Here is a 14253-nt window from a genome sequence, read left to right on the forward strand (position 1 = left end):
GGATTTTCATTTGGATCGGAATCAGGCTGTGGAAACAGATGACAGTAGGGATGGATGGATGGATTAGAGAGCAGAGGAGATCAGGTCAGCTGTCCTAGGTTGAGAGACATAGAGAGGTTCAGCATTCTTCTCACAGTCTCCCTGCCACCTGCATGTTAGGAGTATGAGAACTCTGGACCTTAAATCACTGGACCAGGTAATTGTTGAGCATTTATTAGCAGGCCATAAACACCTATCTTGACTAAGCTCAGGTACAAGGTGGGGCAGATGGAAAGAGAACTTCATCTGTGGCTAAGACTTTGCCCTGAGTAGAGGGTACAGAATGCCAAGTGCAGGGAGATTTTCAGGTCCAATCTGCCAGGCAGCACTGTACAGGGTAGTGGGTTGCCCAGATATAGCAGGAGTACACCAGAAGTATCCAAGAACAGGAGAGACTGATACAGTCTGAGGTAATTCTGCTGGACTTGTCCTTGTTCAGGTTTATGACTCTGATCATGAGACCAAGTTGGAAAGGACTAGAACAGACAAAGCCTCCATCTCCAAGGATCCAAGATATTGGGAAAGGTACAAGGACAGAGGTTCAGACGGGGGGAAAGGTGAAGACCGACTTATTCAGTCATTCACTAAATACACTAAGCCAGGTAACCCCTAATTAGAGATCATGTAGTCTTTTCCTTTTAAACACTTGGGATATCACAAAGAATTACCACTTATTGTATCAGAAAGCAAGTTTACAAAGGGCTACCTAGGCTAGGATGTGTTTGGTCTCAATTACTTGACCTTGTGACTAGTCTTGCATGCAGGCTGTCCAGGACAGTCGTGTAGTACAGGTTTATTTTCCTAGGGTGAGGTCTCTTTGAATCTACCTAGGCTCTGAACCAACCCTATACAGTGGCAAGTGGGCCTGAGAAAACTGAATAATGGCTTTAGGCAATTTTTTTATCCTGAAAAATCCAATTGTTCTGAAAACAGATTTGATTATTTAGCCTCCATAGGCACTCTTGGGAGGTGAGATTGGGTTGTGCATCAAAAAAAAGTCCAAACACCCAGAGTGAACAACTGTAATTGTAATAGGGGGGGCAATTGTATTTGACTTCCAGGAATTATGACCATTACCAGTGGCAGGTAGGGTATCCTCTGTGGGAGAAGGGCAGTATTTTCTGCAATATTTGAAAATTTTCTCTGAACATTTTTTAATATGACTGGCATTTACAATGCCCCCGTATTATCTCCTCTTTTGGGGTTCTACACCATTTCTGGTGTTGGCCCTGGGGCAATAATTTCTATTTCCTGCAAAGTGTTAGAAGAGGAGGTAGGATTTATCAGTCAGCCTATACATCTGAGAAATCTGGCAATGCTTTAGGAATGGGAAGAATTGAAACAGTATCTCCTTGTGTATCCCACATGAGGGTATGTAGAAGTCCCTGAGGAGAATCTATGAAAACTAGGTCATAATATATTACTGCCTTCATTTAGGAAGGCAGCCTTTATGGGAGGACAGAATGGTAAACAATTGGAAGTGGAAAGGAGAGTCAGTGCAGGTGGTAAAAATGGAAATGAAATCACAATGGACACAAAAGCCTTAAAGTTGACCCTTGATTACTAGCAAGGGGATGCATGGAGTTAAGGAAGTTACTGTGAGCTATCTAAAGGCTCAAGGTATAGAATTTAACAAAATTAAAGTGCGTGGAAGTAGAAAGAGACCAATTTAGTATCCACTTGCTAGACTAGAGTTTAAAAAGGAATACTTTGAAGAGACAATTATGTCTTTTGATTAGCAGACCAGCTTGGGACTATCAGGAGATGAAAGTTCCACTGAATGCTTTTTTCAAGAGCCTAGCACTGTGTATCTTGAGAAGTGAAACATGTGCATGGGTCACTATGTCTAATGTCTGGAATTCTGATGGGGATGATAAGGAGTGTCCCGGTGAAGCCTTTGTATTTTGACCTTAGTATATGTGGAAGCATCTCTGCTTGAAATGGAGGCTCTCACAGGCACTGAGACTGTGATCCTCTGTATCCAGCTGCCCATTATGTATTGGGTTTTGAAAGCAGCACCCAACAAGCTCAACACAATTGCCAAGCCTACTTGAAACAGGATGGAGCCAAATCCGGGCCCCCTGTCAACTTCCACCAGCAGGAGGTAGTGTCCTACCTGTCCTTAGACCCTTGTCAAATGCCATGGAGCTAGGAGAGGACACCCTCCTCCCTGACCTCTTGGTTATGGGGGAACCCCTTGGGATTAACTGAGTGAAGAGCAATGAGAATTCATACACTGAAGTGATGGCACTCAGTGGAATGTTGCTTATTAAGTGATGGCATTCAGTGGAATGTTGCATCTCTCCATTCCTTAACCAGATGTTTCTGATTGTGTGTGGCCAACAATTGCCACTTTAATGTTGTATATAATAGAGTCAAGGAGAGCAGAAACCCTCAGGCAACTTATGGCACCACTGAAGGTTGAGGAATTCCAGGAGGCGTGAGAAGAGGTTGTTAAAATAAATCTCTGAGGACATGAATGGGAGTGCTTGTTATTTTGTATTTGGACAGGTTTTAGAGCCTTTGTTGGAGAAGCCCCATTCAAGGTGGAATCATTGCAAATAAGAGCATCAAAGGGATCAAGTAAATTTGTAAATGAGGATTATGTTACCTCCAGAACCTGAGAAAGGCTGAAAGATGTTGGGGCTGCTGAGATGTTCACTTGCTGTTTCTTTACAAGGCAGGGATGAAACAGCTCTCAGTTTACCAAATAATTTTTGTGAATTTAACCAAGGCAGTAGGGACTTGCATTATGTGTGGGGCACTGACCTTTCTCCTCTATGTAAACTCTTTTGTGAGTATTGGTATGTCCCTAATGAGTGTGTGAGTGTGTCAAATGATTCTCCTTAGAGTAGTTTTATCAGTACATTGTCGTACCTATGTTCCTGGAGAAATGTGGATGAAGTATGATCTTGTCTGTAAAGATTTCATGCTATAACCATAAAATGAAGATTTTATGGATAACCTGGTAGAGGTACATAATGTCTCTTCAGAGGTTAAAACAAACTGAGGCTGGGAGGCTGTTGAAATGGGCCTCAACAGAAAATATTAGCCAAATTGATAATAATAAAATATTATTATTTTATTATATCAGATGGAACCAGCAATTCTAAAAATTCTAAAAATATGGGTATTAGATGGGGCCTTAATAGATGGATCCTCAGCATTAAAGTTTGGTAATCCACTGTGAGTCACTGTAGTAGTCAGCCAAAGGGGTGTTGATGCAAAGTTACCAGAAATCTGCTGGCTTTTATAAAGGTTCTTTATTTGGGGTAAAAGCTTACAGTCACAAGGCCCTAAAGAGTCCAACTCAAGATACCATAGGAGGTTCTTTCTCAACCAAATTCATTTGCCATATGTTGAAGCACATTGGTGGGTGATGTCTGAAGGTTCAGCCTTCCTCTTAAGGCTCTGTGGTCCTAGACTCTTCCAATCTCAGCTGTAGGCAGGAGGGCTTGTCTCTTTCCAAGGCTCAGCTGCTCAGGGCTCTGATCTTTGCAGCTGCAAACTATCAGGGGAATGGCTCACTCTCTTCCTGGGGTCCCAGCATCTAAACTTTAACTCTCTTCTCTGCTGGTTCATTTTTCTGTGTGCTCCCTGAGCAAGCATCTGCCTATATATCCACATCAAGGGGGCAGTAACTCAATTTAGACATCTTTATGAGGTAGTCAAATCAAAGCCCCAACCTTGATTTAATTTAAAACAATCAGAGGGTATCACGCCAAGAAGAACAGACCAGTTTACAAATATAATCCAATATCTATTTTTGGAATTCACAAATAATCTCAAACTGCCATAGCCACCATTCATTTTTCCTAGGCCAAGAACAGGCCAGTGGGGATGAACCTACCTGGCACTGAGAGATTACTACCAAGCACCAACTACCAATGCAACTGGAAAAAGACTGGCCAAAAGGGGAGAAAGGTAAAGACAAAGGAGTTTATATAGCTAAGAGACTTCAAAGTGAGTCAGGAGGTCATTCTGGAGGCTATGCTTATGCACGTTTCAGCAGGATCTCATAGATAGCCAAAGTAGATACTACCCTAAATAATGGGGCTCCTGAGGGCTCTGCAGACATCCAGACACTATAGTCAAAGCAGATAGCTCAGGAGTTTGGTGCCTTGAATGTGGACTCTACTTTGGAGTTTATGCTTTCCAGGGTGACAGAGTTGGACTCAGTTGTGGTTTTCCTGCACATAGGTCTTCTATCAATTTATTTGAACCTATAATTAGTACTAGAGTTGGTAGGTATACATCCAAGAGATTTAAATCCTTGGGCTATCTATGTACAAGCTGGGCCCTGAATCTCAACAGAGTTGCAACACCTACTCTCTAGTTCACTGGTCTCACCCAGGAGGTGATGATGGGTAACTACCATACTAAGGAACCAAGAGAGTCTACAGCTGCAAGCAAGAGAGTCCCATCCACCAGCCCCATGGGATTGCAGCCCCCTCTCAATCAGAGGTGGAGTGGACATCACCATCCCAGAATCCTCAGGATTGGAGAATGAACTATGGATTAAAGTATACTTACTGGTATTCTACTATAGACTTATTGTGAATCTTGCAGTGGAAGAAATTATATCACTAATATGGAGACAGTGACCACTGGAGGTTCCGAGGGCAGGGAGAGGGAAAAATAGGTATAATACAGGGGTGTTTTTGGGACTTGGAAATTGTCCTGAATGACATTGCAACAACAGATTCAGGCCATTATAAATCTTGCCATAAACTACAGAATTGGGTGGGAGAGTGTAAACTACAATGTAAACTTTAATCCACACTTAGTGGCAATGCTCCAAAATTGTTCATTAATAGCAATCAGTGTACCTCACTAATGAAGGATGTTGTTAATGTGGTAAAAAGTTGGAGGTGTGGGGAGCGGGGCATATGGGAATCCTCTATATTTTTTATGTGACATTTGTATAAGTATCTTTAAAAAATAAAGTATCTTTATAAAAAAGAGAGAGAAGCAGTAGACACAATCTTTCCTTTACTAACTAGATTTTAGAGGTTAAGTTCAAATATGAAGGCCATGTTTTAATGTACTTTGGGTTATATTAACTATTTAATGGGGAAGTCTATAGGATCTCTTTTTGTCAAGCCAATATGTAATTGTCAAAGATAATTTAATTTTAATTTAATACTTACTGGTTCAGAGCATCCATGTCCATTTGGGGATAATTTAGCACAATGGGTATAATGACCATGGGAAGTTTATGCAAGAAAGTAGTATAAAGGTTGATGTGGGGCATACCTATTCATCCTCTATTTTATATTTAGTTACTCCTTAAGATTATAAAAGGTAACATGTTTACATAATATTTAGTGGAATCACCAGGTATAACTGCAATTTGAGCCCCAGTATTAAGTCCATGAATGTATGTCAATTGGTGCATTTTAGCAGATGTGAAAGTTAGATTAGAGCCTACTTTGTAAAGGCACAAAAGCCAATCGGTTCCCTTTTATGTTTTTGTTTTATAAATTATTAAAGTACATTTTGGACTTATAAGTGGATCAAATTCTGTATATTTGTTTGAATTTAAATATTTTTTGTTTGTTTTCTCCTCCTGTATAATATAAAATGGATACATTTTAAGGAGAGGGGTAGGTTTTTGCTTTTGTGTATATTTATAAATTTCTTTCTTTAGATAGCCTCAAATTGGTGTCATCAGTATGGTTTAAGGGCCCCCAGGTTCAAGTCAAGTTTGAATTAAACTCCCATACCCACTCCCTTTATAAACTTAAAAGCCAGAAAAAAAGTCCTAAATTCAGCTGGAAGTAAATTAGCTTGGGAACAGCATAGCAATCTCTGAAGGAAGGAAGTGGGGAGGAGCACACACTGGGCAGCCTGTACTCACCTTCATAACTTTCCCGACACAGTTTAATGCTTCCTCCCTACCCCCACCCCCACTTTGTGTTTCTAGAGTCAGAGTCCCAGTTTACTGTCTTTGTTATTGTACATCACTCATAGTGTAGCTTTCTTAGTGGTCATGGGGAAAAAAGGGTGGTAACCCTTCTCATAGGTTTCTCTCCTAAATTTTGTAAGATATCTTTGTGTTGTAACAAAAGATCTCTTGGTTTCCAATAAATGGGTTTTTAAGGGTCTGTGAGTGAATGTCTGCATCACTGGGGCTTGGTGCCTTGGTTAGATCTCTGCCTGGTTTAAGCGTTGTTCATAAGCAAGGCCTTGGGCTCCGGTTTGGTATCACCTAAATGACAGGCTACCAAGTCAACTCCATACAGGATTTCTCTTACTGTGTGGACACCGCTGATAACAGAGGGCACTGCTGCCTGTAGTTTGGGGTGGGTGCCTTATTACTTAAATTATTAATATAAAAATAATTTATTGGTTTCTGAGTCCAGTTAAGTAAAACAAAATGACTACCTGCAATGGGACTTGTGGGGAAAAGGCTCCTTTTTGAGAAGGGTTTTTCCAGAATACACAAACAATTGATCTGCAGAGGTTTAGTGAGAAGACAGAACACATCCCACAGGATAAAACTAGTTTTGATCCATAGAGGGAACATATCAGAATGACAAGCATACCATACTAATCAATGTATATCTGCTCCCCACTTTGTAAGAACCTCCACTACAGTAAAATGCAAACTTAATGCCAGCCTATCAGAACATTTCCTCACTTGTTTCCACATTGTCCCATTTTGACCTTCCCCTTACAACTACCTTGGAACTCCATTCTGTTTTGTTTTTTTTTTAAGATTTATTTTTTATTTATTTCTCTCCCCTACCCCTCTCCCTCTCCCTGTCCATTCTCTCTGTGCTCTTCTGTGACCGCTTCTATCCTTATCAATGGCACCGGTAATCTGTGGTTTTTTTTTGTTGCGACATCTTTGCTGTGTCAGCTCTCCATGTGTGTGGCACCATTCCTGGGCAAGCTGCACTTTCTTTCATGCTGGGTGGCTCTCCTTACGTGGCGCACTCCTTGTGCATGGGGCTCCCCTATGTGGGGGACACCCTGTGTGGAACGGCACTCCTTGCGCACATCAGCACTGCACATGGGCCAGCTCCACATAGGTCAAGGAGACCCAGGGTTTGAACCGCGGACCTCCCATGTGGTAGGCAGATGCCCTATCCATTGGGCCAAGTCTGCTTCCCATTCTGATTCCTAATGCGATGCTGCCTGATTCATGAATAGCTCCATAAAGCTATTAGGTCCTAAATTGCATGAAGAGTTTTTCTTTTAACAGCCCAAAGGAGCAGTTTTTGAATTGGTAATGGCCTCCACATCTCTAGAGTCAGAGTATTCAGCAAAGTGGTAGACCCACAAAACCATACCAGTTTTAGGAAGAGGGTCCAAGACTCATCAAGGGTCTTTCAGTGGTCATCTGCATTGGCAGTTATAACAGAAATAGTTGAATGAAACTTTTCCAAGCTGTGAATATACAGTGGATAAGGAAAGTGACTCAGTCAAATTAGTTAAAATGGACTTTGGCACCTTCTCTCACTTTCCTGTTTTCTCTTCATCCTGGGGCCTCTCTTCTTCTTACAGGAGTGGCCAGTTTGAATACAAAGTCCACCAATGTTATTTGAAAAATTGAGCTTGTAAATTTTGTGGATCCCACAAGAGAAAATAGGTTTTTGATCTTGGATTATACCCATTAAGCAGCATATCCCTTGTACTGACATGCATAACTAATCCCATGGTAAAGACCCATAATCTCTCTCCTTCTCATTGTCTTTTGGGCAAAATCTTTTAAAAGGAACTGAATCTCTAAACAAATATACTTTCTAGTTTCAGTTTCTGTCTCACTGTCTCTGTTATGTATTAAAATAGTATTAATGATTTTGAATCCCCAACACTTGTAAACATGTTTTGGTCACAAAATGGAATGTAAACAAATTGAGGGAAAAAAAGGGAATATTGCAAACATCTTGACCTCAAATACAATGTAAAGGAGCATGTTTTTGTAATAAGTGATTACCAGACATTTGTGCAAAGAATTGCTACGGCCAAGGTTCGTGCCAGTCCATATTAGCAGTTCTTATAAAAACTCGGTGAACATTCTGTCCTAAAGAGTGTCAGATTGAGTCAGATTGACTCCTCACTCAGGTCTTTGACTTCCCACTGTAATTTTCTTTTTTGTACTATGTTTATCTGTATTTGATAATAGGGTGATGTTGGCATCATAGAATGAGTTAAGCAGTGCTCCCTCCTGTTCAATTTTTTTGGAAGATTTTGAGCAAGATTTGGTATTAATTCTTCTTGGAATAATTAGTAATATTCACCTGTGAAGCCTGGGCTTTTCTTTTTGGGGAGGTTTTTGATGACTGATTCAATCTCTTTAGATGTAATTGAACTGTTGAGGTCTTCTATTTCTTCTAGAGTCAGTATAGGTTGTTCATGTATTTCTAGGAATTTGTCCATTGCATATCGGTTGTCTAATTTGTTGGCATACAGTTGTTCATAATATCCTCCTGTGATCCTTTTTATTTCTGTGGGGTCAGCAGTAATGTGCCCCACCCCCATTTCTGATTTTCTGTCTTTTCTCTTTTTTGTCATCATCAGTCTATCTAAAGGTTTGCCAATTTTATTGATCTTCTCATGGAAACAACTTTTGGTTTTATTAATACTCTGTATTGATTTCCATATTCTCAATCATTTATTTCTGCTCTAATCTTTGTTATTTCTTTTCTTTTGCTTGCTGTTGGTTAACTTTTTTAAATATGTTTTTTAATTTTTTTTAAAGATACTTATATTACACAAAATGTTGCATAAAAAAATATAAGGGATTCCCATATGCCCCACTCCCCATACCTCCCACCCTTCCCCATAATAACAACTTCTTTCATTAGTGTGGTACGTTCATTGCAACTGATGAGCACATTTGGAGCATTGCCACCAAGCATGGATTATAGTTTACATTGTAGTTAACACTCTACCCCCACTCAATTCTGTAGGTTATGGCAGGATATATCTGTCATTACAATGTCATTCAGGACAATTCCAAGTTCTGAAAATGCCCCCATATTACACCTCTTTTTCCCCTCTCCTGCCTTCAGCACCTCTAATGGCCACTGTCTCCACATCAATGATATAATTTCTTTCATTGCTAGAATAACAATAAGTCTATAGTAGAATACCAGTAAGTTCATCTAGTTCATATTTTATTCCCCAATCCTGAGGATTCTGGGATGGTGATGCCCACTCCACCTCTAATTGAGAGGGAGCCTCGATTCCATATTGCTGAAGGATGAGACTCTCTTGTTTGCAGTTGTAGACTCTCTCAGTTCCTTGGTATGGTGGTTGGCTATCCTCACCTCCTTGTTAGTTGTCCTGGGTGAGTCCAATGAATTGAAGAGTAGGTGTTGCAACTCTGTGGGTTAACTTTGCTGTTCTTTTCCTTGTTCTCCCAGGTGTGCAGTTAGGTCCTTGATTTTAGCTCTTTCTTCTTTTTTAAAGTAAGCATTGAGGGGTATAAATTTCCCTTTTAGCACTGCCTTCACTGGATCCCATAAGTTTTGATATGCTATGTTCTAATTTTCATTCATCTCAAGATATTTACTGCTTTCCCTTGTGATTTCTTCTTTGACCCATTCATTGTTTAAGAATGTGTTTTTTAACTTCCATATATTTGTGCATTTTCCAGTTCTGGGTCTGTTATTTATTTCCAGCTTCATTCCATTCTGGTCATAGAAGATGGTTTGTATAATTGCAATCTTTTTAATGTATTGATACTTGTTTTGTGACCCAACAAGAGGTCTGTCCTAGAGAATGAGACTTGTGAGCTTCGAAAAAATATATATCCTACTGTTTTAGTATATAATGGCTTATGTTTTATATATGTTTGTTAGGTCTAGTTCATTTTTCAAGTTCTCTGTTTCCTTATTCATCTTCTATCTAGGATGTTCTATCTATTAAAGGAAGCGGTTTATTGAAGTCTCCAACTATTATTGTAGAAGTATCTATTTCTTTCTTCAGTTTTGCCAGTGTTATTAGTAGTTAAAACAATTCAACTAAATAGATTTCTCCTCCAAAATACATTTATCTTTGGAAAACAATATATTAGTCATAAAAAACACTGTATTAAGAGAATAAAATGCTGTCATCTGAAATATGAGTGAACATATTCACATACACATGCAAATAACATATACAGAACTATACAAATACACATATAAAAAAGAATGGAAAGGTACCTAAAAAAGCATTTTTAAATATGAAATTTTCACATTAAAATATTTTTCATAATAAATAAGAGGTGAATATCATGAATTCTACTTCTCACTTAAAATTATCCAGTTATTCAGACTAATCTGAATTTAAATTTCTGTTCTGACAGGTGAATTATATTGAAATATGAGTAATAAAATCATATTGTAATAGGATATTTAAATAGTCACAGGTGGTGTTGGGGAGGGGCATTTATTATTTATGAGAAAAAGATTTCCCAAATCAATTAAGATGATTAACCCTAGAAGACCAGAGTGTGATGATCTGCTTTATTTGGCAAGGTGTTAAATAGTATTGTAAGCATTGCAAATTTAATGACCATAAAAGAATGGGCCATAACTTTCTTCACATTTCTTCAAAGTTGGCATGCCTGACAGATTAATAAACGGTAGGGCATATGAAGCAACTTTAAACTTAGTTCAGTTGTTTATGGGTAGGCGTGACTTCATTCCTGTTTGTCCTACTTGTAGACATGGTAACTTAGAATAGTTGAGAAGCTGTTCAATGGCAATGTGGCAGACATGAAGCTGTGAGGCCAAAGAATCTGTTTCTTGTACTTGGTGTGCTAATTCTTTAAAAACTTCCTGGATTTGCTGTACTGAGCTTTTCATTCAGTTGCTTTACCTCACCAAGAGTCATAGAATTCAATTCCTCTCTGCTGTAATGTGGATGCTGGGTCTGCGGCATTAGCCTTTGGATTTGAGATCATCTCTTCTTTTTTCTGTGTCTGTTTGTGATTATGAGGCTACAATACACTATAATGGCATAAAATAGCACCAGCATCTTGTAACAGAGCCAGCTCCAAGTCTCTATTTTCTCTCTTCTCTAAAGTTCTTTGTGTGTAGTTTGAGAGGCCACCTGTACTTCCAGCTATCCATTTTGCAGAATATTTTGGTACTGCAGAGTCAAAATGTATCAATAAATTTTTATCTGGCTTATGCTGGTGGTTTTAGAACACTCAGAATGTGAATCCAGATCCTTATTTTATGCATATTGTGCAGTCCAGTTATCTTTTTACTCAAAATGGTTTTAATTTCTTCATAATGTGCTTTTTAAAAAAGCTTAGAAAGCAGCCCTGGTTTGCAATCAAATGCAGTCTTTTGGTCTTTTTTTAAAGCAGTCTTTATGGTCCCTTAATGATCTGTTGTGTAATAGATCAGATTTTGGAACTCCTTCAACATTTAGCTCAAAACATGAGGCAGAAGGAGAGCGTTTCCTTGTCTGTTCCTAGTTTACAAACACTGCAAATGTTGTGATCAATCAAATCAATGTTTACAAACGGCTCCCCTTCCTTCATAATGCCCCACCCATCCCCGTGCAGCCATACCTTATGGCTCTGGTTCCTCCCCTATAGTTTCTGGCCTCTTGGGAAGCAGCCACCAGCGGCTGCCCGGCCCACTCCCGCGAAGTGGACAATAGCGAAGCCCCCGGCTCTCTGCGCAAGGCGGGACCACCCTCTCCGCTGTCTTGAATCAGCTTTTGACGTAAGGACTATTTTATCTAATATTAGTATTGCAATGGCAACTCTCTTTTGCGTGGATTATCTTTTTACATCCTTTCACTTTCAACCTATTTGTGTCGTTGGTCCTAAAGTGAGTCTGTTGTAAACAAGGTACTGATAGATCATGCTTTTCTATCCCGATCTTCCAATCTGTGGGGAGTTTAATCTATTACCGTTCAATGTTATTGCTGTAAAGGCAATACTTACTTCAGCCGTTTTGTCCTTTTATTTTTATATGACTTAAATCTTTTTTTTTTTTTTTTTTGGTCTCTCTTTTCCTTTATTGCAGCCTCCTTTTCTGTATAATTGATCTTTTGTGATGTATCTGATTGATCCCCTTCTAATTTCCTTTCATAGTCCTTTTTATTTCTTGAGGTCCATATTAAGGTCCCACACTTCATTTCCAATTTTAGTTAATTATACCCTCTCTCTTTTTTTCTTTGTCCGTCTAGCTTAACTTTAGTCAAATTTGTTGATCTTTTCCAAGAACCAACTTTTGGTTTTGCTGATTCTTTCTACATTTTTTCCGTCTCTTTTTCATTTATCTCTGCCCTAATCTTTGTTATTTCTTTCTTTCTACTTGTTTTGTGTTTAGTTTATTCTTTTTTCTTGATCCTCTAGGTTTGAAGTAAGGTCTCTGACTTATGGTCTTTCTTCTTTTTTAATGTGTTTAGAGCTGTAAGCTGCCTTGCTGCATCCCACTAGTTTTGGTATGTTGTGTTTTTGTTTTCATTTGCCTCAGGATATTTCTTGGTTTTCCTTGTGATTTCTACATTCACCCATAGTTTAAGATTACATTATTTAATTTCCACATATTTGTGAATTTTCCATTTCTCTCTCTGTTATTGGTTTCTAACTTCATTCCGCTATGGTCAAAGAAGATACATTGAATTATTTCAATTTTTTTTCAGTTTATTGAGAATTGTTTTGCAACCTAACATATGGTTTGTCCTGGAGAATGATTCATGTGCTCTAGAGAATAATGTGTATTTTGTTACTGTGTTCTGGTGAAGTGTTTTATACTTTTCTGTTAGATCTAGCTGGTTTAGAGTATCATTCAAGTCTTCTATATTCTTATTGATCTTCTCTCTAGATGTTCTATACATTATTGAAAGTAATGTGTTGAAATCTCTTACCATTAATATAGCACCATCTATTTTTCCCTTCAAATATGTAAATTTTGCTTCATATATTTTGAGGTTCTGCTGTTAGGTGCATGTGTGTGTGTGTGTATGTATATATATATATATATATATGTACATATATATATGACATTGAGCAGTTTCATTATAATGTGTCTCGGCATGGGTCTTTTTATATTTATCCCGTTTGGGGTCCATTGGACTTTTGAATGTAAATAGTCATGTCTTTTGCTAAACTTGTTTTCTGTCATTATTTCTTTGAATATTTCCCTTCCCCTTTTTCTCTTTCATCTTCTTCTGGGACTCTCATAATGTATATACCACTTGATGGTTCCCCACAAGTCTCTCAGGCCCTGTTCACCCTTTTTTGTTTTTTTTTACTTCTGCTCTTTAGCCTGAATCATTTTCTATATCTTGTGGAGAAGATCACTGATTCTTCTGCCTGGTCCATTCTTATGTTGAAATCACTTGGGGAATTGTTGATTTCAGTTACTGTGTTCCTCAGCTCCGGTATTTCTGTTTGGATCTTATTGAGAATATCAAAGACATCTTCATATTGTTCATTCATTATTTTCACCATATCCTCAAGTGTTTCTCCATGTTCTCCGTTTTCTCCTTGAGTGTATTGAGGATCATTATTTTCAGGTTTCTGTCTGTTAAGTCCAAAAAATGGTCCTCTTCTTTGATGGTTTCTTGACTTTTATCTTGTTCTTTTGTATGGCCTGTCATTTCTGCTTTCTTTGTTTATCTTGCAATCTTTTGTTGCAAACTGTACATTTTAATATTTTAAAGCGTTAACTCTGGAATTTAATTCCTGAGCTGTCTCTTCCTAAATTTGTTTCTAGCTAGTGTTTGGAAGAGATTTTCTTGATTGCTTGGACTATCCAAAACCAACTAACCAAATTAAGAAGCACCTTTCACTTTTTCTGCAAAATTGGCTTGGGTTTGACTGGAGTCTCCTCAGCGTTTAGCCCTCCAATCGAGAAGATTAGCCCAAGGCAAATGCAAAGAGCGAGAATCTCTCCATTTTATCTGAGCATGCATCAAGCCAAAGGATTTGCTTCTTCTCCTGGGCTTGTGCTTGATAGTGGCTTTAGGAATCCCCCTGTTTACAGTCTACAGGAGTTCGGATGAATGCCTCCTCTACTCCATTTGAAGTAGACCTCCCCTTCCTGGTTATTCTCTTATGTGACTTATTGTAGATAGTTCTTTGCCACAGCCTGCTTTAAGCTAATTTATTCTCAAACTGCTCCAGCTGTCTGCAAGCTGCTTCTCTGCATTTAGGATAAACTCTGGGAGAGTGAGCCCAAGACAAGTTCCTGGGCTTTGTCCCTCAGACTTTTCTACTTGATTGAATGGCCCTGATATATATGTACT

The 14253-nt window shown here is 38.7% G+C and overlaps 1 pseudogene; it reads right to left on the reverse strand.

Annotated features, from left to right (window-relative positions):
- Positions 1-10652: 10652 nt before the first annotated feature.
- LOC101430228 (protein EURL homolog pseudogene) lies at positions 10653-11530 on the reverse strand (annotated as a pseudogene).
- Positions 11531-14253: the final 2723 nt, after the last annotated feature.

Source organism: Dasypus novemcinctus, chromosome 2 (genome assembly GCF_030445035.2).
Source record: "Dasypus novemcinctus isolate mDasNov1 chromosome 2, mDasNov1.1.hap2, whole genome shotgun sequence".
NCBI classification, from domain to species: Eukaryota; Metazoa; Chordata; class Mammalia; order Cingulata; family Dasypodidae; genus Dasypus; species Dasypus novemcinctus.